Source organism: Ornithorhynchus anatinus, chromosome 8, assembly GCF_004115215.2.
Source record: "Ornithorhynchus anatinus isolate Pmale09 chromosome 8, mOrnAna1.pri.v4, whole genome shotgun sequence".
NCBI classification, from domain to species: domain Eukaryota; kingdom Metazoa; phylum Chordata; class Mammalia; order Monotremata; family Ornithorhynchidae; genus Ornithorhynchus; species Ornithorhynchus anatinus.
In genome coordinates this window covers 22597930-22620943 of record NC_041735.1, presented here as the reverse complement: position 1 = coordinate 22620943, position 23014 = coordinate 22597930, and the positions used below count along the sequence as shown (strand labels likewise).

At 50.5% G+C, this 23014-nt stretch overlaps 1 long non-coding RNA gene across 3 annotated transcripts; it reads left to right on the top strand.

Moving 5' to 3' along the window:
• The first annotated feature begins 1801 nt into the window (after positions 1-1801).
• On the top strand, positions 1802-22953 carry LOC114813793. 3 transcript variants are annotated; one of them, XR_003761543.2, is made up of 4 exons: positions 1802-2040; positions 10593-10690; positions 20426-21668; positions 21854-22953. It is a non-coding gene; the product is annotated as an uncharacterized LOC114813793 (long non-coding RNA). The 3 variants fall into 3 exon arrangements; XR_003761544.2 differs by lacking the exon at positions 1802-2040 and adding an exon at positions 2445-2555; XR_003761542.2 differs by lacking the exon at positions 10593-10690.
• The last annotated feature ends 61 nt before the right edge of the window (positions 22954-23014 follow it).

Sequence of the window (23014 nt, the reverse complement as noted above, 5' to 3'; positions counted from 1 at the left end):
GGGGGTCTTCCCCCTGGGGTGAGCCAGAGGCCTGGCTCTTGCTGACCGAGTTCAGAGTCCAGAACCCCTGGTCCTTGGCAACGGCAAATGACAGAAGGCAAGAGAGGGACGGAGAGACGTTTTATGGTTTATCTCCAACTCACGTTTTCTGTCCAGGCACGACTGAGTTTTCAGGATTAGCCGTGGCAGCCGGCCACTGGCCAGCTGTCTGCATACGCAGAGAGCAGTAATTTGAATGCAAATGGGGGAGGCAGCTGGATGGCCCTTGTCCCTCCCGTCTGCCTGGGGTCAGAGACCAGGCAAGACCCCCAAATTCCAATGCCAATCTCCACTCTCTCCTCTGGAGTTGGCGGAGAAGAGAGATAAAGAGCTGTCTGGTTTTCTGCACCTGGATCACCTCAGACCATCTCCCGGGGCTCTGCCAAGCTGCCTTGTGGACTCAGAATCTCTAACCTGCTTCGGACTACGGGTTTTTGCTCTCTGAAATGGAAGATTTCACTCATTCATTCAATCAATCCTATTTATTGAGCGCTTACTGTATGCAGAGAGCCACCTTACCTCTTCAATCAAATGATAGCATTTATTGAGTGATTATTGTATATAGAGCACTACTAAGCACTTGGGAGAGAAAAATATAATTAGTAGATTTGATTGCTACCCTCAAGGGTATTGCTCACGATCTTAGTGTGGAAGACAGAACTAAAATTACAGATGGGGCAAGTGATTCAGTGTAAATATATGGTCCCGAGTAATCACGATATTTGTTAAGTGCTTACTATGTGCCAAGTGCTGGAGTAGATACAAGCTAATCAGATTGGACAGCCCCCGTCTGTCCTACTTTCTGGGCTCACAGTCTTAATCTCTATTTTTCAGATGAGGGAACTGAGGCACAGAGAAGTGAAGTGACTTACCCAAGGGCACACAGCAGACAAGTGGAGAAATCTGGATTAGAATCTAGGTCCTTCTGACTCCCAGGGCCCAGCTCTAGGCCCTCAGTTGCTTCCCTAAACGTTAGAGGGGAGGTGGGGTGAGCATCTATGTGTTTAGGGCCCTAACAGGTACTGATTTGGCAGTTGGGAAGATTTGAAAGTCCTCCTGTAAGAGATGAGATTTCAGCAGGGTTTTGAAGATCAGGAAAACAATGGTCTGGTGGATATGAACAGTGCTCTGCACATAGTAAGCACTTGACAAATACCAACATTATTATATGAAGAGGGAGAGAATTCCAGGCAGAGGGAAGAGAAGAGAACAAGTCACAGCTCTTTTTTTAATGGCATCTGTTGTGCGCTTATTTGTGTCAAGCCCTGTCCTAAGAGCTGGGGTAGTTATGAGATAATCAAGCTGGACATAGCCTCTATCCTACATGAGGCTCACAATCTAAATTGGAAGGAGGAGGATCGAATCCTCATTTTACAGATGAGGAAACTGAGGCACAGGAAAGTGAAGTGACTTGCCTAAGGTCACCCAGCAGGCAATAGGCAGAGCGGTGATAAGAACCCAGATCTTCTGCCTTCCAGCCTGTGCTCTTTCCACTAAACCACACTGCTGCTCGGTGAGAAGGTTATTAACTCATCACATCTGCCTCTAGTTCTCCTGGCCTCAGTTTAATGACTCTTCAGTGGGAACAAGCATATGTGTGTTTTGTGTGTGTGACAGGAGGGAGACAAGAGTAATGGTTAAGTCAAGGCCATCTAGGGCTGGCCTTGGTAACCAGCAGCTTTGGGAATGCTGTCTTGCCAGCACCAGCGAAAACCTTCCCCTTCTCTCCTTATTCGAGAATCCCTGCAGCCGATCCCAGCCCCACACACCTGTTTCCACTCTATACCTCACCTGCAGCTTGACGAGAGATGTTCCGTGGAGGCAGGAAGTGCTAAGAGAACAACCCCCTAGTCGGAGCCTGGGAGACACTGTCTCTGTCGATTAAATCTTTGAAATAAGCTGGTTATTTGCCACTTTGTCAAGAGAGCAGAAGCTGGATTGATTCTCAAGGAAGATGGTTCATCTGGTGCCAGGAGGTGATTCAAAGTGAGATAGGAGCTGGTGAGTTGGGGGGAAAAAGGGCCGTTGGAACAACTCAAAGGGTCCCACGTGTTCCTCCTTATTGGAAAGGTTTGGTGCATGAGTTTCCCTTGTCCCAGACAGGAAGTGGACATAACGCAGAAGGGTTTCAGTGAGGATTTCCCAAGGAGCTGTTGTATCCCCCAGTGGAACTGGGGGACAGATGGCCTCAATATTAAGTAGCTTGAGTCTCTCAGAGCTGGAGAAGGTGGCTGAGACCTTTTCAAGCTTGGAAATGCGAACGTAGTTTAACGGGGTAAAGGCTGGGTCACTAATTGGTAAGGGGAATCTGCTGAGATAGGTCCTAGGAGTTGCTGTGAGAGTCCACGTAGGTAGTACTTGCTTGCTTGTAATCAAATTGTCTGATAAGTCACCTGTTGGTGAAGAAAATGTCTGGTAATAGAGTTGATTCTCTAGTCCTGGGAACTGCCTTTCCGCCGCCCCTGACTTCAAGTCAGGGCTGCCCTGATCTTTTGCCTACCCTGATGCTTTTTGCGGTAAGTTCTTATTGTATCGTAAATATAGTATTTATTAAGTGCTTACTATGTGCTTACTATGAGAGCTACGCGCCAGCGCGGGGTGGATACAAGCAAATCGGCTAGGATTTGTCCAGCATCGGGCTCACGGTCTTAATCCCCACTTTACTGTGTGACCTTGGGCAAGTCACTTCTCTGTGCCTCAGTTACCTCTTCTGTAGACAAGTGGTAGAGCTGGGATAAGAATCCATGACCTTCTGACTCCCAAGCTTGTGCTCCATCCACTAGGCTGTGACGTTTTAGGTCTGTTATATTGTATAGGTCTGTTGCTCAGTCCTGTATACTAGCTCTCAGGCTGATGGTGGGCTGTCAGTGGTCTCTCCTCCCTATCCTTAGTGCAGAAAAGTGCACCGTATTTAAACGTTTGGGAGATTACAATATAACAATATTTTTCTGCAGGAAAATAGATCCCTTCCAGGTCCGGAGAGACAGGAAGAGGGGTGGGGAGAGGAAGCGGAGGCAGCCCGCACTGTCCCAGGTTCCTAGCACTCTGCCTGTCTGAGGGATGACCATGGGTGGGCTGCGGCAGTGTGGGAGATGCCTCCGCCGGGTGAGCCGACCAGGCCGGAGGCTGGGGGGGGAAGGGCGTCCCAGATGGGCCAACAGGAGGGTGGTCCCGCACTCTCCGAGGCAGGGGCCGTCCTAGCCAGGAACTGCCCGCCTGTTGATATCCATTCATCTTTCCTGGGAACCCTCGGCCCCCTGGCCTCCCTGTGACCTTTAGCCTGACCCTTCCCTCCTGGCCCTGCCCTGTGGCTTCTGCACATCCCCTGTTTTCCACTCAGCATCAGGGCCCCAGGCCATGAGCGCACAAGGCAATATTTTAAGAGAATTCCATAAGCAACGGCCAAGGCAAACCTGGGAAAGCCCTTGGGTCTTTCCCAGCAGCTGGAATCGTCACCCCTTCGCCGGCCAAAGCTTCCAGCGACCAACTGGATCGTTATTGCACGTCAGAGTCGGACGCACAGGCTCGTTCCCCTGGACCAAGCAGCTCTCTGCTCCCTCTTTTTTTTTCTTTCCTTCCAAAACACTCCAAAATGCCAGGAAGAGGAGGATGATGGGAGAGGAAAAGGATCTCAGGGTGAAGGGAAAACTGTCTGCTTCTAATCCTGGTTCTGCCATCGCCCTCTGCTGTGCAACCTCGTGGGGAGTCCCCGCCCCTCTCTGGGACTGGTTTCATTATTCTTTCTGCAAGTTCAGGGATGCTACTGAGCAGCTCCTCAAGGGCAGGAAATGTATCTTGGGAGTCTGTACTCTTCCCAAGCATTAAGCACAGGATCTGTGCTCAGGAGGTACCACTAAACTAAGCAGCATCATTAGAAGTGAAAGCCAGGCCTGCTCTGAATTAGAGCCTCAGAAGTTTCTAATAGATGGTTACTGTCCCCTAATAAACCCTTTGCCCATGTAGTGAATGCTCACCCTGAATCCTCTCTGCTGGGCCATTGCAACTGCCTCCTGCCCCCTCAGTTCTTCTTCCTCAGCTGGGGCAGAATCCCCCTTCTCCGATCCCTTGATTTGAAAGTTCTGGACTGCAGAGTCCCCTGGCCTAGTTGTTGTTGTTATTAAGAACTTATTTTATGTCAAGCATGGTTCTAAGTGCCGACGTGGATGTTATTATTATTAATAATTATTATGGTATTTAAGTGCTTACTCTGTGCCACGCACTGTACTATGTGCTGGGGTGGATACTAGCAAAAGGGGTTGGACACAGTCCCTGGGCTCACAGTCTTAATCCCCATGAGGTCACTGAGGCACAGAGAAGTGAAGTGATTTTTCCCAAGGTCACACAGCAGACAAGTGGCAGAGCCAGGATAAGAACCCATGACCTTCTGACTTCCAGGCCCGTGTTATACCACGTCAGATAAAGTCCTGATCCCACACGAGGCTCACAGTCTAGGTAGGAAGGTGAACGGGCCTTGAATCCCCATTTTACAGATGAGTAAAATGAGATGAAGTGATTTGCCAATGCTCACACGGCAGGCAAGGGATGGAGCTGGGATTAGAACCCAGGTCCTCTCACTCCCATGTCTGTATTCTTGCTGTTTTGACACACCTAGGGAAGTAAACTCCTTGAAACATCTCCGGGTCAAGAAAAGTTGTCTTGCTGCTTTTGTTGTAATTATAGTATTTGCCTAGTATTGGGGAAGGCACAAGGTAAGGAGATTACACACAACCCATTATCCCACATGTGACTCATCCCTTCCTTTTATGTGTAATTTGTGCCTGTCTTCCTTGCAGAACATGGGTAGCGATCATGTCTGCTAACCTTTCTGTTTGTTCCTGAGTACTTAATACAGTACTCTGTACATAGGAAGAGCTCAATAAGGTCTATTAGTTGATAGAGTGAACCTGCATTTTATTCCCAGTTTACAGATGTGGAAACCGAAGTACAGGGAAGTTGAATGACACATGGTCACACAACAGGAAAGTGGCAGAACTGGGAGTAGTTCTTCACTCCAGGCCCCTGGATTTTGTTTTGTTTTTTTAATACTTAAACACTGACTATGTGTCAAACAGTGTCCTAAGCTCTGGGGAAGTTACAAGTCAGTCAGGTCGGACATAGTCGCTATCCCACCTAGGACTCACAGTCAAAGTAGAAGGCAGCGCAGGTATCGAATCTCCATTTTACAGCCGAGCCACAGAAAAGTTAAGTGACTTGCTCTAGGTCTCAGAGTCGGAATTAGAACCCAAGTCCTCCCAGACCTGGGCTCTGCCCACCAGGCCACCCTGACCTCCCCCAATCACTAGGTTCAGTGCACTGCACTCATTAGGCGCTCAACAAATGCTGTTGATTGACTGATGGGATGCTGGCTTATTCCCTCACAGACCACCCCCCCGGGCTTCCCACCCTCACCCATCGTTCAGCACTTGGCTTTTCCAATCCACCCTTCTTCCTGCCTTCATTAGCAAAGCCTCTCGGAGGCCTCCAACACGGAAGCGGGGCCGGCTTGAGGTCCTGGTGGGGGCCAAGGTCAACTTTTCCCCTCCTTCCCCCAACCCTAGGTTATGGCTGTCCCCCTCTCTGATACCTCTTTTACCCGTCCCGACCTTGCCCCGGAGCCAGGGCGATCTGTAGTCACAGGGAGTCCACAAAGAATGTGGACAGCACAAGAGGGGATGGAAGGGGTTATCCTGCCTCCCTCTCCTACTGAGGCGGTGGAGCCCTCTGATGCCCCTGAGCATCCAAATTGTGGATAATAATAATTGAGGTATTAATTGCTTACTCTGTGCCGCACACTGTTCTAAGTGCTGGGGTGGATACGAGCAAATCGGAGTGGACACAGTCCCTGTCCCACATAGGGCTCTCCGTCTTAACCCCCATTTTACAGATAAGGGAACTGAGGCACAGAGAAGTGGAGGGACTTGCCCAAGAACACACCGCAGGCAAGTGGTGGAGCTGGGAGAGACCCCCAGGTCCTTCTGACACCCGGGCCCGTGTTCTATCCACTAGGCCACGCTGCTTCTCGGTGGGGTGGAAGTTCAGTCAAAGCGTTCAGAAGAGACTCCGGGGGCGATGAGGGGAAAAGGTATGTGTGGGGTGGAGGAAAAGGTGTGTGTGGGGTGGATTGGGTGACAGAACCTGGACAGACTGGGTTTACTGACTCTTAAAGTCCCAGAAGGGGAGTAACGATGCCTGGGCTCTTAAGAGACAAGATTTCCCAGAAGATGATGTGTCCATCATTAACCGCAGGCTAAGTAGCCCAGAAAAATCTTTCCTGACGTGATCTCTGAAACGTGACCTTGCCCCATCCACACAGATGCTTACTCTGGGCTGGTGAGAGACAAGGGCGACCGAAAATAGCAGGCGTCCTTAATACCTGTCAGAATGGATCAGGCCTCCATCCATGCCCATTGGCTGCCCCTGACCTCTGATCCTGAGACCCGCCAGCACTGACCACCGACTGAAAGGTTTGAGGCGATCAAGGCTGGGAAAAGGAGCATCAGATTTCCCAGCTTGTAGAGTCCTACGACTCCAAGATTGGAAGAGGCCCTCCTGGAAATCCTCTCTATAAGTACCTCTGATTAATTGCGTGCTTTCGGAGTGTAGAGCACTGAACTAAGCACTTAGAGTACAATTGGTAGACAAGTTCCCTGCCCACAGTGAGAAGCAGTGTGGTCTAGTGGATAGAGCATGGGCTTGGGGTCAGAAGGACCTGTTGTTGTTATTATTACTGTTACTATTTAATATGGTATTTTGTTAAGCACTCTATGTGTCGGCACTTAGAACAGTGCTTGGCACATAGTAAGCGCTTAACAAGTACCATCATTACTAGCTCTAAGTGCTGGGGTAGATATAAGGTAATCAGGTTGGACGCAGTCCCTGTCCCACATGCGGCTCACAGTCTTAATCCCCATTTTCTAGACTGTAAACCCGGTGTGGGCTGCGATTCTCTCTCTCTATCGCTGAATTGTACTTTCCTAGCGCTTACTGCAGTGCTCTGCACACCACGCTCAATAAATAAACTTGAATGAGTTTTACAGATGAGGGAATTGAGGCACAGAGAAGTGAAGTGACTTGTCCAGTCACCCAGCAGACGAATGGCAGAGCCAGGATTAGAACCCAGGTCCTCTGATTTCCAGGTCCAGGCTCTATCTACTAGGCTGCGCTGCTTCTGTGTGTCTTTGGGCAAGTCAACTGACTTAAATGTGTGCCTCACTGACCTCATCTGTAAAGTGGGGATCAAGACGTAAGTGGGAAAGGGACTGTGTCCGAGCTGGAACGTTTGTATCTATTCCAGCATCTAGAACAGTGCTTGACACATAGTAAGCACTTAACAAGCACCATAAAGGAAGTAAAGGAAAATGGAGGAGAGAAAGTAACTTTCCCACTTTGACCCAGAAGCCATTGTTACATAATGATAATAACTGTGGTATTTGAGCACTTACTATGTGCCAGGCACTGTATTAAGCACCAGGGTAGATAGAAGTTAATCAGATTGGACTCGGTCCCTGTCCCACCTGGGACTCACAGTCTTAATGTGAATTGAGGCCCAGAGAAGTGAAGTGACTTGCCCCTCGTCACCCAGCAGACGAGTGGCAGAGCCAGGATTAGAATCCAGGTCCTCCTGACTCCGAGGCCCGTGCTCTCTCCGCCAGGCCACGCTGCTTCTCTGCAGCTCGGCCTCGGATCCCCGGCCCCCTGGATCCATTCCCGAACGTCCGGCCAGAGCCCAGAGAAGCCGAGCCCCTCAAACAGGATCCAGGAGCGGACCCAGCCGGCTCCCAGCCCCCTACCCGGCACCACCTGGGGAAGGTCGGGAGAAAAACAAACACCTTCAATTTTCGGCCAGCTCCGGGACCTCCAGATCCCAGCCCCTCGTCCAAAACCAACAAACCCGTCTCTCGGTGCTCGGCGTGTTTACGGGGCTGCAGGAAAGTGGGCGACGGGCTGGCGGGTGGGGACGGTCCGGTCCTGCCCCACTGCCCTGCCGCAGGGGGTGTGTGGCTCAGCCGCCCCCCTCGGCTGCCCGGCCCACGGAAAGAACCCCCTCGCTCCCTCGGGGTCACAGTCAGCCCAGGGCTTCCCGGTCGGAGCTCAGCACATCTGCAGCAGCTGGGCTCTCGGTTAGCTTCCACGGGCCGGCTGGCGCTTGGGTTTCTGAGGTGGAGATGGGCCGGGCCCTCAGACGGGAAGTCCCGGCCCAGCTCGGGCCACCTGGAAACGCTGCCCTCGATCGGGAGGGGAGATAGTGCTCACTGGCTATTCCCGCAGCGTGTCGCGAGCCCAGGGCCGGTAGTTGGGTGGTCCCCTCTGCACCCCTCCCCGCCTTGTGGCATCCCTCGGGTCTCCAGGTCCTCACAGTATCCATCAGTGCTGGGGCGGAAGGGGTGTTTCCTTGCCAGCTTGCCAGCCAGAGACTGTCACTGCGGGCAACAGGCAAGAAATGTGTTTACTGGGAAGCAGCATGGCATAGCGGATAGAACACAGACCTGGGAGTCGGAGAGTCATGAGTGCTAATTCCGCCTCTGCCACTTGACTGCTGTGTGACCTTGGGCAAGTGACTTCACTTCTCTGTGCCTCAGTTCCCTCATCTGTAAAATGGGGATTGAGACTCTGAGCCCCACATGGGACAGGGACTGTGTCCAACCCGATTTGCTTGGATCCACCCCAGAACTTAGTACATTGCTTGGTACATGGTAAATGCTTAACAAATGCCATGATTATTATTCAAGCGCTTAGTACAGTGTTCTGCACACAATAAGCACTCGATGCAACTGAATGAATGACTCTTGTCTAGTCCACTGAGTGCTTAGTACAGTGCTCTGCACACCGTAAGTGCTCAGTAAATACAGTTGATTGATATCCTGTTCCTATTGCCTTCCTCCAGTCATTATGGCTCACAGGCCGCCTTGTCCTCCCTCCGACGTTTTCATTCCAGCCAAGCCCTGGCCCCTAGGCCGAGGTGGGTCTCTCCATGGAATCGTGACCTCTGAGAGCCCAGTGGTCAGCTGGCCTGTCCCTGTCCTGTAAAGTAGAAATAGCACTGGACATCCTTAATGATAATAATTGTGGTATTCGTTAAACTCTTACTATGAGTCGGGTACTGTACTAAGCACTGGGATGGATACAAGCAAATTGATTTGGACACAGTTCCTGTCCCACATGGGGCGCACAGTCATTTTACAGATGAGGTAACAGATCTAATAATAATAATAATAATGTTGGTGTTTGTTAAGCGCTCACTATGTGCCGAGCACTGTTCTAAGCGCTGGGTTAGACACAGGGGAATCAGGTTGTCCCACGCGGGGCTCACAGTCTTAATCCCTTATCTAGATCTAGAGAAGCGAGTGACTTGCCCAGGTTTTCACAGCAGACGAGTGGCGGAGCTGGGATCAGATCCCAGGTCCTTTTACTCCCAGGCCCGTGCTCTATCCATTAGGCCACGCTTTATATCCACTAGCTTTATTTTCAGCACCTTGCTTCTCTCTGCCCCGGCTCCTCCGGCCAACGCTTATCATTCAGAAGTGGCCCCCATGTTTAGAGAGCCCTAGGGTCAGGGGTGGGGGAGACCAGCTCTGGAGCACATTGGGAAGGTGTCAGAATGTCCTCTGGGTGAGCAGTCCAGTCAGTTGTATGCTTTGAGCTCTTATCGTGTGCAGAGCACTGTACTAAACCCTTGGGAGAGTACAACAATAAACGGACACATTCCCTGCCCACAATGATCTTATAGCCCAGGGGATGAGCTTACATTCTAGATTTGGGTGGACTTGATATGCATCTGCAAAATGGTATGTATGACACCATTATCCTGCTGCGGTCATTAATTCATTAATTGTGGTCTTAAGTGTTTACTACACTAAGCCCTGGGGTGCATGCAGTGTCATCAGGTCAGGCACAGCCTGTCCCCCTAGAGGGCTCACAGTCTAAATGGGAGAGAGAAGAGGTGTCTCTCTGTCCCATTTTTAATAATAATAATTATGGTATTTAAGCCCTTACTATGTGCCAAGAACTCTACTAAGCGCTGGGATGGATACGAGTAAATCAGGTTGGACCCAATCCCTGTCCCTCGTGGGGCTCACAGTCTTAATCCCCATTTTACATATGAGGTAACTGAGGCACAGAAAAGTTAAGTGATTTGCCTGAATTCACACAGCAGACAAGTGGCCGATCTGGGATTAGAACCCGTGACCTTCTGACTCCCAGGCCCATGCTCTACCCACTACACCATGCTGAGGAAACTGAGGCACCGAGAAATAAAGCGACTTGCACAAAGAGGCAAGTGGCAGAGGCCAGATGAGAATTCAGATGCCCTGACTCCTACTCCTCTGCTCTCTCCACTAGACCATCCTGCTTCTCACGCATGTTGCATGCTTAGCCAAGCACAAGGGAGGGGTCACTGGCCAACCCACAGACTGACCGGAGGGTGAAGAAAGTAAAACCCCAGAGTCTTCATTTCAGTTTCTCCGCTTCACCACCCACAATGCCGTGGGGGGCTCTGGGGCAGAACCTGGGAGAAGGATCCATTTCCCAAACAAATTCCTAACATCTGGTTTCAGGAGGTCCAGTCCAAGTAACACCCCAGCCTCTACCTTCCAATCGGGCCCTGGACTCCAGGGGAAACCTCTTCCTTCCAACCTGGGACTTTGGGAAGGAGGTGAGTAAACCTGGGGTGAGCAGACATCCTGGTCTTTTGGGGGAAGCTTCTTCTAGTGGTCGGAAGTTCTTGGAATGGATGAAAGCCCTCTTTTTTTTTCTTATGGTATTTAAGCACTTACTATGTGCCAGGCACTATACTAGCCTCTAGGGTAGATACAAACTAATCAGGTGACACACAGTCCCTGTACCACACTGTTTTCACAGCCTTAATCCTCATTTTATAGATGAGGGTAATAATAATGTTGGTATTTGTTAAGTGCTTACTATGTGCAGAGCACTGTTCTAAGCACTGGGGTAGATACAGGGTAATCAGGGTGTTCCACATGAGGCTCACAGTCTTAATCCCCATTTGCAGATGAGGTCACTGAGGCACAGAGCAGTGAAGTGACTTGCCCAAAGTCACACAGCTGACAAGTGGCAGAGCGGGGATTTAAACCCATGATCTCTGACTCCCAAGCCCGTGCTCTTTCCACTGAGCCACGCTGCGGAGGGACAGAGAAGTGAAGTGACTTACCCAAGGTTAGCCAGCATTCAAACAGAGCTAGAATTAGAGCCCAGATCCTTCTGACTCCCAGGCCCGCGCTCTACCCATTAGGCCACACTGCTTCCCCCTATTCAACTCCCAGCAGCCCAAGTCTCACTGGACAACGCTGGCTTGCAAATGCCCAGGCTTCCATGTGTTGAATCGGCCTGGTCAAAGCTGTAGATGACAGATCCTTCGATGCCCTAGGGTCTCGGAGTTCACATTAGAGCGTGCACATTCAACAGGCTGTTTGGCGGGGAAAAATTGTATGGCCCCGTAGCAGCCTCAGAGAAGAAGAAATTGGAGATAGAGGCAATCTGGGACCACCATTTTCTGCCCAGAAGGCCCAGACCCTTTCCCAGAAGCCCTTCTGGGTCGTGAGCTTGGAGGAGGGAAGCAATTATCGGCATAACTGGGGTGGAAAAGCTTGCGCTTGGATAATTGAGGAGAGACTTGGCCCGCTTTGGCTTTCAGGCTCACTGCCGACTCCGTGGAGCGTTGACTTTGTCAGCTCGCCGCCGATCCCACGTCCGACTCCGAGGCAGAGCAGAGGACCGGCTCGCCGGTCCCCGTTCTCGTTGGCCGCCGGGCCCTCGCGGACCGTCAATGGATTCGCCGTCGTTGAGCCGATGGTGCCGCCGTTGGCCGAGCCCCCTAATTAATGAGCTAATCGGTTGATTACTTGACTTACCGTGGGCCCCGCTGGCTAGCTGACAGGTCATTCGTGTTCGATTAGCTCACCGGGGTCCTGAACAAGGAATCCATTGTCTCTTCCCTGCCTGGCTAATCCGGTGTTTGGTTGAATCTTGGCTGCTGAGTTAATTAAATGCATCTGCTGGAGAGCTGTTTGGCAAATTGGCTGCTCCTGGTTCTGTGTCTAATTGGCTGCCGGGCTCATTAGCGGGTTGGCTCGGACTGTCCCCCGGTGACTGCTGGAACATGGAAGTCCGGGACCGAGGGCGTGGACCTGGTTATTCTCACTTCCCCGGGCCGGACTTTTCATTTGTTCATTCAGTTGTATTTGTTGAGCACTTACAGTGGGCAGAGCACTTTACTAAGCACTTGGGAGGGTACACTATAACAAAACACGGACACATTCCCTTCCCACGACGCGAGCTTACAGTCTATAGGAGGAGGTGAATATTAATATAAATTACACATATGGACATAAATGCTGTGGGGCCGAGGGGGGATGAACAGAGAGAGGAAGACGGCATTGCGGAGGAAGTGGAAGAAGAGTAAAGGAGGGTTTAGTCAGGGAAGGCTTCTTGGAGGAGGTGTGCCTTCAATAAGGCTTTGAAGCGGCGGGAGAGTAACTGTCTGTCGGATATGAGGAGGGAGGGCGTTCCAGGCCAGAGGCAGGATGTGGGCGAGGGGTCGGCGGTGAGATAGATGACATCGAGATAGAGTGCTCCTCCTTCCTCGGGCCTGGAGAGCAGCCAACACACAACGTTCGGCCATGTTCCAGACAGGGCTCTCTGGGACTCCTGGCTCTTATTTCTTCCCCTCGGGGGGCTGGGGTGCATCGGGGCCCCCACCCACTCTTGAATGCTTCTCGGGGTTGGCCAATCTGTTTATCTTGTATCTAGCTCAGCTCTTGGCATCTAATAAGTAAATAGCATCACGGTCATTATTCTTCCCGCTCAGTGGTCTGGGCCCAGTCCCGGTATCGGCTTTCCCGAATGTTCCCTCTTCGTCTCCTCTGGAGGAAATGTGGTGGGAAATGAGTATGGTGCTGGTAGGGATCGTGGCCCTTGACCCTCCACGAGGGATGGGGAGAGTTGCTGCCTGGCTCGCTCTCCCAGGAGCTGGATGTGAGTGCGGTGGGTGGGGTCTGACTGAGCTTCTCCCCTTGAAGAGCGGGGACTGTCTCTTCCTGCCAGGAGTCCCCCTGCTCCAGATCCTGACTCTCTCTTGGCCTGAGGTGGGTAATAATTTAATAATAATCGTGTTCTCTGCTAAGTGCTGGGTAGATACCAGATATTCATTCAATTGTATTTCATTCAATCGTATTTATTAAGCACTTACTGTGTGCAGTTCAGGTATTTCCCCCATCCCTCATGGAATGCTCAGTGTAGGCAGGAGCAACAAGTGGTGTCTAATCCCCATCTCTTCTATCTTGCCATCGACCCCTCTCCCCCATCCTGCCTCAGGTTTGAAGCGCCCTTCCCCTTTATGTCAGACAGACGGTTACTCTTCCCCCCTCCTTCAAAGCCTTATTGAAGGCACATCTCCTTCTTTCCTCTTCTCTCACTCTCTTCTGCATCGCCCTGACTAGCTCCCTTTATTCATCCTCCTCCCAGCCCCACAGCACTCATGGACATATCTGTAATTTTATTTATTTATATTCATGTCTGTCTCCCTCCGCTAGACTATAAGCTCGTTGTGGGCGGAGACTATGCCTGTTATATTGTCCCCTCCCGAGCACTTCATCCAGTGCTGTGAACATAGTAAGCATTCAGTAAATATGATTGACATTTTACAAATGAGGAAACTGAGGCACAGAGAAGCTAAGCGATTTGCCCGAGGTTACACAAAGAATGGTATTTAGCCCTTACTGTTCTAAGCATGCGATGCTACAGGTTTTGTGGGGCAGGATGCAAGTGGAGCCCCTGGTCAAGACAGCTCTTGATCATCTCCTGCTCCACCTCTTCAAATCCCTGGGGGCCGCTGACTCTCTCACCCCGGGAGCAGAGCTGGCAGGATCTGGGCGGGGGCTGAGGGTGCGTAGGTGGGATGAGAGATGAGACCCTGGAGAGCCGTGGGGAGGGGACTGGAGTGGACTTGTTTATAGTGTGTGGGCTCTTCCCGCTCAACTGACTCCTGTGGGGTGAAGAAAACACCAGAGCCGGCATCCCGCTATGCTTCCTGTTTGTGCGAAGCAGCAGCTCGGGAACTGCCCGAGAAATGTCAGGGCAGGTGGGGTGGCGTGGCCCCGTGGAGAGCGAGCACAGGACCCAATTTCTAGTCCCATCTCCACCCTTGGCCACTTCCGTGACCTCTCTGTGCCTCAGCTTGCTCAGCTGAGAAGCTGCGTGGCTTAGTGGATAGAGCACAGGCTTGGAAGTCAGAAGGACCTGGGTTCTAATCCCACATGTCTTCTCTGTGACCTTGAGCAAGTCACTTCACTTCTCTGGGCCTCCGTTACCTCATCTGTAAAATGGAGATTAAGAGTGTGAGCCTGTTTAGACTGTGAGCCCGTTATTGGGCAGGGATGGTCTCTGTTGCCAAATTGTACATTCCAAGCACTTAGTACACTGCTCTGCACATAGCGCTCAATAGATACTATTGAATGAAGTGGGACGGGGACCGTGTCTAACCCAATTATCTTGTACCAACCCCAGCACTTAGTTCAGTGCCGGGCACATAGCAAGCACTTAAATAGCACGATTATTATTATTACCTGTAAAAATGAGACTGGGCTACCTGCTCTCCCTCCTTACACCCAGGGCTCCAGATGTCCCTTCTTTCTAGGTCTAGGATTCCTCCCATTGGCCTAATGCAAGAAAATCTATTCCAGGGAATTTCTGCTCCCTGAAGCAGAAAGTCTGGTCCCCAATCCCCAGGAAGGTGGGGGAAAGGGGATCCCAGACCCAGCTTCACACCTTCACACATGGGAGCCTTGGGAAGGGGTCACCTTATAGTTTCTTGTAAAGTTGGGTGGCTGAAGGACCCCTCCCAAAACAGGTGTTTTCCTACCAATAGCGGCCCGTCCGTGTCTAAGTGAAGTGTGAGGGGTGAGGCCCCCAGGCACGCAGTGCATTGGACCGCACGCTTACTGGGTGCAGATCACTTCAGAGAGGGGCCTGGGAAAGCCACCATCTCTACCTTGGAGATGCTTACCACCAAAAGGGGATGACCGACCGAAAACAGTGATGAGTAAGTGGTACATTGGGATCAGGGTGGGTAGTGGGAGGAAGGATAGATGATAATGGTTCCAAAGGGAATGAGTGAGAAGCAGTGAGGTCTGGTGGAAAGAACACAGGCCTGGGAGTCAGAGGAACTGGGTTCTAATCCCAACTCTCTCACATGCCTGTTATGTGACTTTGGGAAAGTCATTTCAACTTCTCTGTGCCTCAGTTTCCTCCAACAAAATGGGGGTTTAATCCCTGTTCTCCCTTCTACTTAAACTGTGACCCCCATGTGGGACAGGGTCTGTGTCCAACCTAATTAACTTTTATCTACCCCAGTGTTTAGAACGGTGTTTGTGCTATAATAAGCACTTAACAAATACCATTTAGAAAAAATTGATGTGAGCGCTGATGTTTCATGACTGGGAATGGTCGGGGGATCGAGCAGAGGTGGTGAAGGCATCCGGGTTGCTTCTCCTTGACCGGACTCAGAAATGAGCCTCTTCCTTCAGTTGAGGTCAGGCTTGGCCAGGCCATGCCAACAGTGCCCACGATGCCCTACTTCTGCACCTCTGCTGGATGCCAGGTGGGCTGGCTGCTGGAGGTTGGAGTTACTCTCTGCCAGGAGGTATGCTGCTAAGGCAGTAATAATAAAATAACAATGATATAATAACTAGCATTTGTTAAGCACTTCTTATGTGCCATGCACTGTACTAAGCGCTGGGGTAGATACAAGATCAAGTCCCATATGGGGCTCACAGTCTAAGTAGAAGGGAGAACAAGCATTAAGCCCCCATTTTGTTGGAGGAAACTGAGGCACAGAGAAGTTGAAATGACTTTCCCAAAGTCACATAACGGGCATGTGGGAGAGCTGGGATTAGAACACAGGTCTTCCGACTCCCAGGCTTGTGCTCTATCCACTAGACCATGAATGGAGATAGCAGCCCAGAGCTTCCCATGACATTCCCGATCCCAGATCTGAGGCAGCATTCCCTCCTCCTCTCCACCATGGGCCCTGCCTCTGGGTTGACTTTGTGGCCCTCTTGCAGGGAGGAGAGAGATGGACCCACCTGTTAGCCTTGGATCTCATTGCACCTGAAGCTCCTCCTCCCCCTCCTCCCTGCTCCTCCTTTCCCCTCCTCCTCTTTCCCCCCTCCTTTCCCCTCCCTCCTTTCCCCTCCCTCCTTTGTCACCCCTCCTTTGTCACCCCTCCTTTGTCTCCCCTCCTTTGTCTCCCCTCCTTTGTCTCCCCTCCTCTCCCCCCACACCAGTGATGGATGGAGTGTGTTCAGGGAAGAGTGATGTCAGGGTCTCTCTCCCAGCCCTGGGATGCCAAACTCCAAGGTGCAGCACTCTCTGCAGGACAGACGAGGATGGGTGGGCTTGGAATCCCGTGCTTCTAGGCCCGTTTACACCACTGATGGTTCAGTTGTTTGCAGGGGAAACTGTTGACCGGTTTCTCCCCTAGCTGGGATGCCAAACTCCAAGTCGAAGAGCTCTCTTCAGGAAATATAAGGAAGGGCGGGCTTGGGGTCTTGTTTATTCGTGGAGAAACCACCTCATGGATTCCTGCTCTTCCCAGCTTCAGAGGCTGCTAGATGGGTTCCCTAAGAGTTCCCTAAGGGCAGGGACTGTGTCTATTTATTGCAATACAGTGCTTTAGGTGCTCGTTAAATACTTTTGATGGTCCAAACCTCCCCCTCGAGTTTCTACCTCACCCTGAGATGATTTGGGTACCAAATACACCCGAAACGCCAAAGATGGAGAGGTTCTGGTCGAGCTGGCGAGGTCCTCGGCTTGGGCTCTCCCAGCTACCTCCTGTGTGTCCTCCAAGCTGAGAATTCAGTCGGCCGGATTTCAGAACTTCACTCTAACTAGCCGACGCCTCACGTCTTTTGCTTCTGGGGAGATGTGGCTTTCTTTAGCTGAAGGAAGCTCAAAAAGATAAAGCTCGTACAACATGAAATCTTTGAGCCAGATGTGATTAAATCAGACACACTTGTTTCCCTCCAAGCAGTGAGTGGTGTTTACTGAGTACTTACTGTGGGCCGAGCACTGCGGTAGATGCTCGGGAGAGTACAATATAAGAGTTGGTAGAGCTAGATTTACTTGAGTGCTGTGGTTATCTGAAGGTAAATTACCGTGCTGGTTTACCACCTGTAGAACAGGGATGATGCCATCCCTCACTTTCCTGCCTCTTGGGAATGCTTGGGCATTCAAATGTCCCAGCCCTTCTGTAACTGATCTAAGAAAAGCAGGCATTGAGGGGATCCAGTCTGGCTCTATCATCCTCTCACCTCTACCTGGTAGGTCACCTGGAAACGTAGGGGAGGATTTGGGATGGTGGTTTAGGGAAGCGGCATATCCTAGCGGGTAAAACACGGGCCTGCGTTTTGAATCTGGCTCTACTACTTGCCCGCTATGTAGCCTAGGGCAAGTCACCTGACATTTCTGCTTGTTTTCTCAACTGTAAAATGGGAATTCCATATCTGTTCTCTTAGACTTTGAGCCCCCTGTAGGGCAGATCGTGTTTGACCTGTGATATATCTACCCTGGTGTTTAGAACAGTGCTTGACACATAAGCAGCAGTGTGGCTAGGTGGAAGGAGCCTGGGTCTGGGAGTCAGAAGGTCATGGGTCTCGGCTGCCCTACGTTCAGTAGTATTTACTGAGCGCTTACTATGTGCAGAGCACTGTACTAAGCACTTGGAATGTACAAATTGGCAACAGAGACAGTTCCTGCCCATTGCTGAGCTCACAGTCTAATCACGGGCTTACAGTCTAATCGTGTCTGCTATGTGACCTTGGGCAAGTCACTTCACCTCCCTGGGCCTCAGTTACCTCATCTGTAAAAGGAGGATCAACGACTGTGAGCCCCACATGGAACAATCAGATTACCTTGTATCTACCTCGGCGCTTAGAACGGTGCTTGACACATAGTAAGCGCTTAACAAATACCATTATTATTATTAAGCACTTAGTACAGTGCTCTGCACACAGTAAGTGCTCAATAAGTAGGATTGATTGAACCATCATTATGATGTAGAGAGGGGAGATGCAGGTAGAGTGAGGGTTGAGGGAGGATGAAAAATGTTTTAATCAGCAGAAGTGTTGAGACTTTCTAAGTTTCCTCATTGCCTCAGGGTAAGAGGGCCTGGAAGGTAGTGCTGGTTTGTGAAGCCCGAGGTGGTCATTGTCCCACTTTCTCCGAGGGAGGGAGGAGACAATTCGGCCACGTGTCTGCTGCGTGACCTCGGACAAGTCACTTCACTTTCGGGTCTCATCTCTAAAATGGGGTTTGAGGCTGTGAGCCCCATGTGGGACATGGACTGTGTCCAACTCGATAAGCTTGAATCTACCCCAGTGCTTACTACGGTGCTGCCATGTAATATGTGCTTAACAGATACCATTTAAAAAGAAAAAAAGGGGAGGCCTGGAGTTCCAAACTGCAGTTTCCAAGCCGCTTCCTGCTCCCTCCCTTTTGGAACAAACTCTCCCTTTTCTGGGGCCCAATGTGAATTCGAGACAGTGGGCTTCACGGCTTCATTTCCTTCTCAGTGAATCTTTCGTTTTAGAGCTTATTCCCATCTTCTGGCAAAAGCATGTGATGTGTCCGGGTCAGGGAGACGAAGGGAGAGGTGGTAGGATTGTCGTTAAAGAGGAAGAGCTCTGTGGGCAGGTCACGTGTCACTTGGTTGTGTTGTGCTTCCCAGGTGCTTATTGCAGGCATCTCACACCAAGGGGGCTCTCAGTAAATGCTATTACTACTATCCTTCAACCCACCTTGTGAGAGTCAGCCCAAAGAGGACGGTAAAAGGTAACGCGGGTCAGGCCCCCGTCGTGGCAATGGGGCAGGAGATGGGCACCCGGAGAGTCCGTCCTCTCACTGAGCCCGAGGAAAAAACCATTGCCGTTGGCACCGCTCCTGGTGCCCACGTGGCCCTGTACGGTGGAATCTGGGACAGAATCGGGACGGCTGAAGTCAGCCGGTGACCGGCGCGGGCCAGAAAAAAATGCTTTGGCAATGTTTTTCCTGTGTCTCCTGTTGGGAGGAAAACCATATGCAAGAACTGGGAATTTTTCTTGATTTAGTGCCACGTTCCATCCGGGGAGCCCAGAACACCCTGCCCTTTCCCGGCCCAGGAGGTTTTTGGGTAGAGAACAAATGAAATCCACCTCCTCTAAGCCATGCCCATTTGCTTGTGCAGTTACAACGCTAGGGTGGATTTTTGAAAGCTAGAGCAAGGAATTGTTATTCGCCGCAATGTGACCGCATTTACGTGCATAATTGCCCCACCTTGATTTTTGAGGAGGAAATAAAAGGGATTGCCAGGTATCATGTAAGTGAAGGCTATGGGGGCTAGGTGAGAGGGAAGGAGGAGGAGCAGAAGGGTGAGAATTCAGACCACGTCGCAGGGTTGGGGGGAGTTAGTTCGTTGAGCAGCTGCTGTGTGCGGCACTTGGAAAGAGCAGGGGGCTGGGAGTCAGGAGACTTGGGTTTTAATCTGGTTCTGTTGCTTGCCTGCTCTGTGACCGCAAGTCACTTGTGTGGCCTCAGTTTTCTCATCTGTGAAATGAGAATAAAATTCCTATTCTCCTTCCTACTTAAACTGTGAGCCCTATGTGGGGCAGGGACTGTACTTAACCATAGTACCTTGCATCTACCCCAGGGCTTAGTGCAGTGCTTGGCACAAAGTGCTGAAATGCCAGGTAGTCTTACTAGTGGGATAGTGCCAATTCTATTGCTGTCTCAAGTGCCCACTTACCTCATTTTTTTTCCTCCCGCCTTCCTTGCTGCTAAGACTTAATTCCCCAAGCCACAGGCTCTCTCGTTTCTGCTTCGCAAAAAAGGGACTTATTGCCAGATGTCCCTCTTGAGGAAATGAAACACCTGGAAGCCCGTTGAGCCCCTCGGGCTCTCGGTTCAGCTGGGTGGAGCGGTACCGTCCCGAACAAAGCGTTGGCGCTGCCGCAGGGCCTCTCCTGGCCCAGACAAGGGTACGGGCCACGGGGGGCAGATTCCCTTCCGCCAACCTTCCGCGAGTCAGCACGGAACAGTGGTCTGACCAAGGAAGCTGGAGGATGGTGAGGGCCCCTGGCCAAGGCCCTGCTCTCCCTCGTAGAAGCAGGGAGACCTCAGGCTGCAGCAACCCCCTTCCCACCCCTACCACCTGACCAGACAGAAGTTTCCCCCGGTCGCGGTGTCCCAGGGTCAGTGCCAGCTGCAGATGCCCGACTCCTGTGGTCCACATCGTGGGCCTTCCTGGCAAATAAGTGCCCCATCTACAAGAGACAGCAACGTGCCGCCAATGAAAAATTTGACGTTTAAACCTTGGTTGTTTTTGTGTTTTTCCATCCAGGGTCAAGACCACAGACAGTTTATTGGGTACCACATGAGGTGACGGATGACTGAAGGGGATGTGTGTTTGTGAGTGACATGGAATTCCATGAAGAGACTCGAGTTACTGAAGAAAGTTTTAGATTTGGCTTTTGCTCTTGGAAATGGATTATCAAAAGAACCATAAGAAGCCACTTAAGCCTTACAGAGCAGAGAATCCACACAGCATCATTTTCATTTTTGCACACAGGGTCACAAGAGCAGTCAAAGATAAGCCTACACACCCGGAGCAAACATACATGTTGGATAAGGAAGAGCGAGGGACTTTAGCATGCTGTTGGCTCGTTAAATCAAACCCGATATTGAACCCTGGTCCCTACTGAAGATTAGAAGTGCAATTTGGAAAAAGCGACTTTTCCATTCCAAAAAAAAAAAAAAAAGAAAAATAATCTGCAGAAGACGTCTACGATACCCACTTGCAGTAAGGCCTTCAAGATATGAGGTGGTTTTTTTTATAGCATTTGTATTAAGGATTTTAGGGCAAATACATGATTTTCTTTTTCTACTAGATAAAAAGAAAATTAGTGCTTGAAAGGTTCAAAAATATATCAATCGAGTGATTTTTTTTCTTTACATAAATAAATTATATTGATTTTTGGAATTAACAGTTGAAAAAACCCCTTTCTGCTTCCACTGGAGGCAAAACTGAACAAAATGTTAGTTAAATAGCGAGCGCAGCATGTCTAAGAAATCTGTTGTGAGTATTTATATCGCATCTGGGCTTCCAGGGTGGTGTCAAATGGTACGGGTTTAATTATTAGATTTCTTTAGTCTAGGATCAGTTGCATGACTTCCGTTTTTATTACTCCGATTTGTTAAAGGGGGATTCTAGTTTCTGCAAACACATTTGGTTGGTTTTTTGGTAATGGTTTAACAGACTTCTTTGAGATGCTAATTTTCCACAAGTACATAATTCAGAATCCCCCAGGTACAAACGACAGTGACAAAAGCATCAAATAAATAATGCAAACTGAAAGAGCCATGGCGAACTTTTGGACCATTGGATAAATTAGGCAAAACTGTAACAGAAACGAAAACTGTAACAGAAAGGAAGTAAAAAATACAGTAAACTGGGGTGACAAAATGGGAAACTGACGGGACTCTACCCAAACTCTTCCATCGCTTTCAACTCTCCTGGGCTGCGGCTTCCTGTCATTACGGCACCACAGTGGGAAGCGTTTATTCCATGTCTCAAACAGAGAGCTGTAAGTAAAGACCGGGCTGGGGTGAATGGGTGGGTGGGTGGATGGGTGGGTGGGTGGGAGGGAAGGGAGAAACGGACGGAGGGAGGGGCAGAGGGTGGAGACGCCGGTCCCGGCCAGAGCTTCTGAGCCTGATAATCTACGGGAGAATCAAAAATAATATTAATTTGCAACATTTCCTTAAACAGCTCACCGCCGGGGAGTGAAGTGTGGGCCCAGACCCCAATCGGAACGGGACGGAAAGAAGGGGCGAGGAAGACAACCCAAGGGGCACCCCATTTTAACAGAGGTCCGTGACCTTCGATGTGGAAAGAGACTTAGGCCAAAGGCGTTGTGAGAGGAGGAGGAGAAAGAGGAGGACGGTCCGGAGTTAAAAAAAAATCCACTGAGCCTCGGTGACCACTTAGCTCCCAGGGGCAAGTGAACGCATGGGAAAAGCCCACCGCCTCAGAGGGGATGAATGCAGTAGACGAGGACGGGCTGCTAGTGTCATCGCGGAGAAAGCGGAAGCTGAAAATAGTGTCGACTGCTTCCCCCACCCCGGACCCACAACCGCCCTCTGTGCCAACTTTCTCAGAGCAATCGGGGTGAGTTCTTGTAACTGGGAAAGAAAAGGGGGCCAAGTCACCAAAACTCAAGCCATCTGTTTATGAAAATACTTTCAAATGCCTAGATGATACTTTCAGGTACTGCAGGTGCCTGAAACAACCGTGAGGGAGAAAATGATCTCACTACCAGTTAGGGTTTTGCTTTTTAAAGAAGAAATGAATATATGCATTTTCAATCATTAGTTATATACTTCTGTCTATACTACTAATCTAGTAACCATGATAAAATAGGGCAATATTTTAAATCAAAAATACACAACAGCACGTACTATAGCTGTGCTTTGTATTTCCCAGACCCTTTTTTCCATTCAGCGTAACTCACAGTCAGAGGAAACTCCCCCTGTCTCTGTTCTTCTGCGTTTCTAGGCGAGACCACCCCCCAAGAGGTAACCACTTCCCCTTTAACTTTTTCTCTCCCCTCCCCACCATCCCCCCACCCCGAAAAAGCGAGCGAGTTTGAGGGGATGGGAAGTGTCACCAAGTGCTGGATTTACTATTGTTTGCTGGAATGAACAAGTGGATAAACAGAACGAGAATTCTGTGCCTCCCCTACTAGCTAGACAACACGTATCTGACAGTGGCAAGACCCTGCAACTATGACCGTAGGTTACAATAGCTCTTTTACAGGGAAATTAGGTAATATTACTCATGGAAACACAGGTTTTTCTGAAGGTGAAGTGCGGGGCTGGGGGGGGGGGATAGGGGCGGGGGGGGGGGGGAAGAGGGGAAAAGTAACAAATC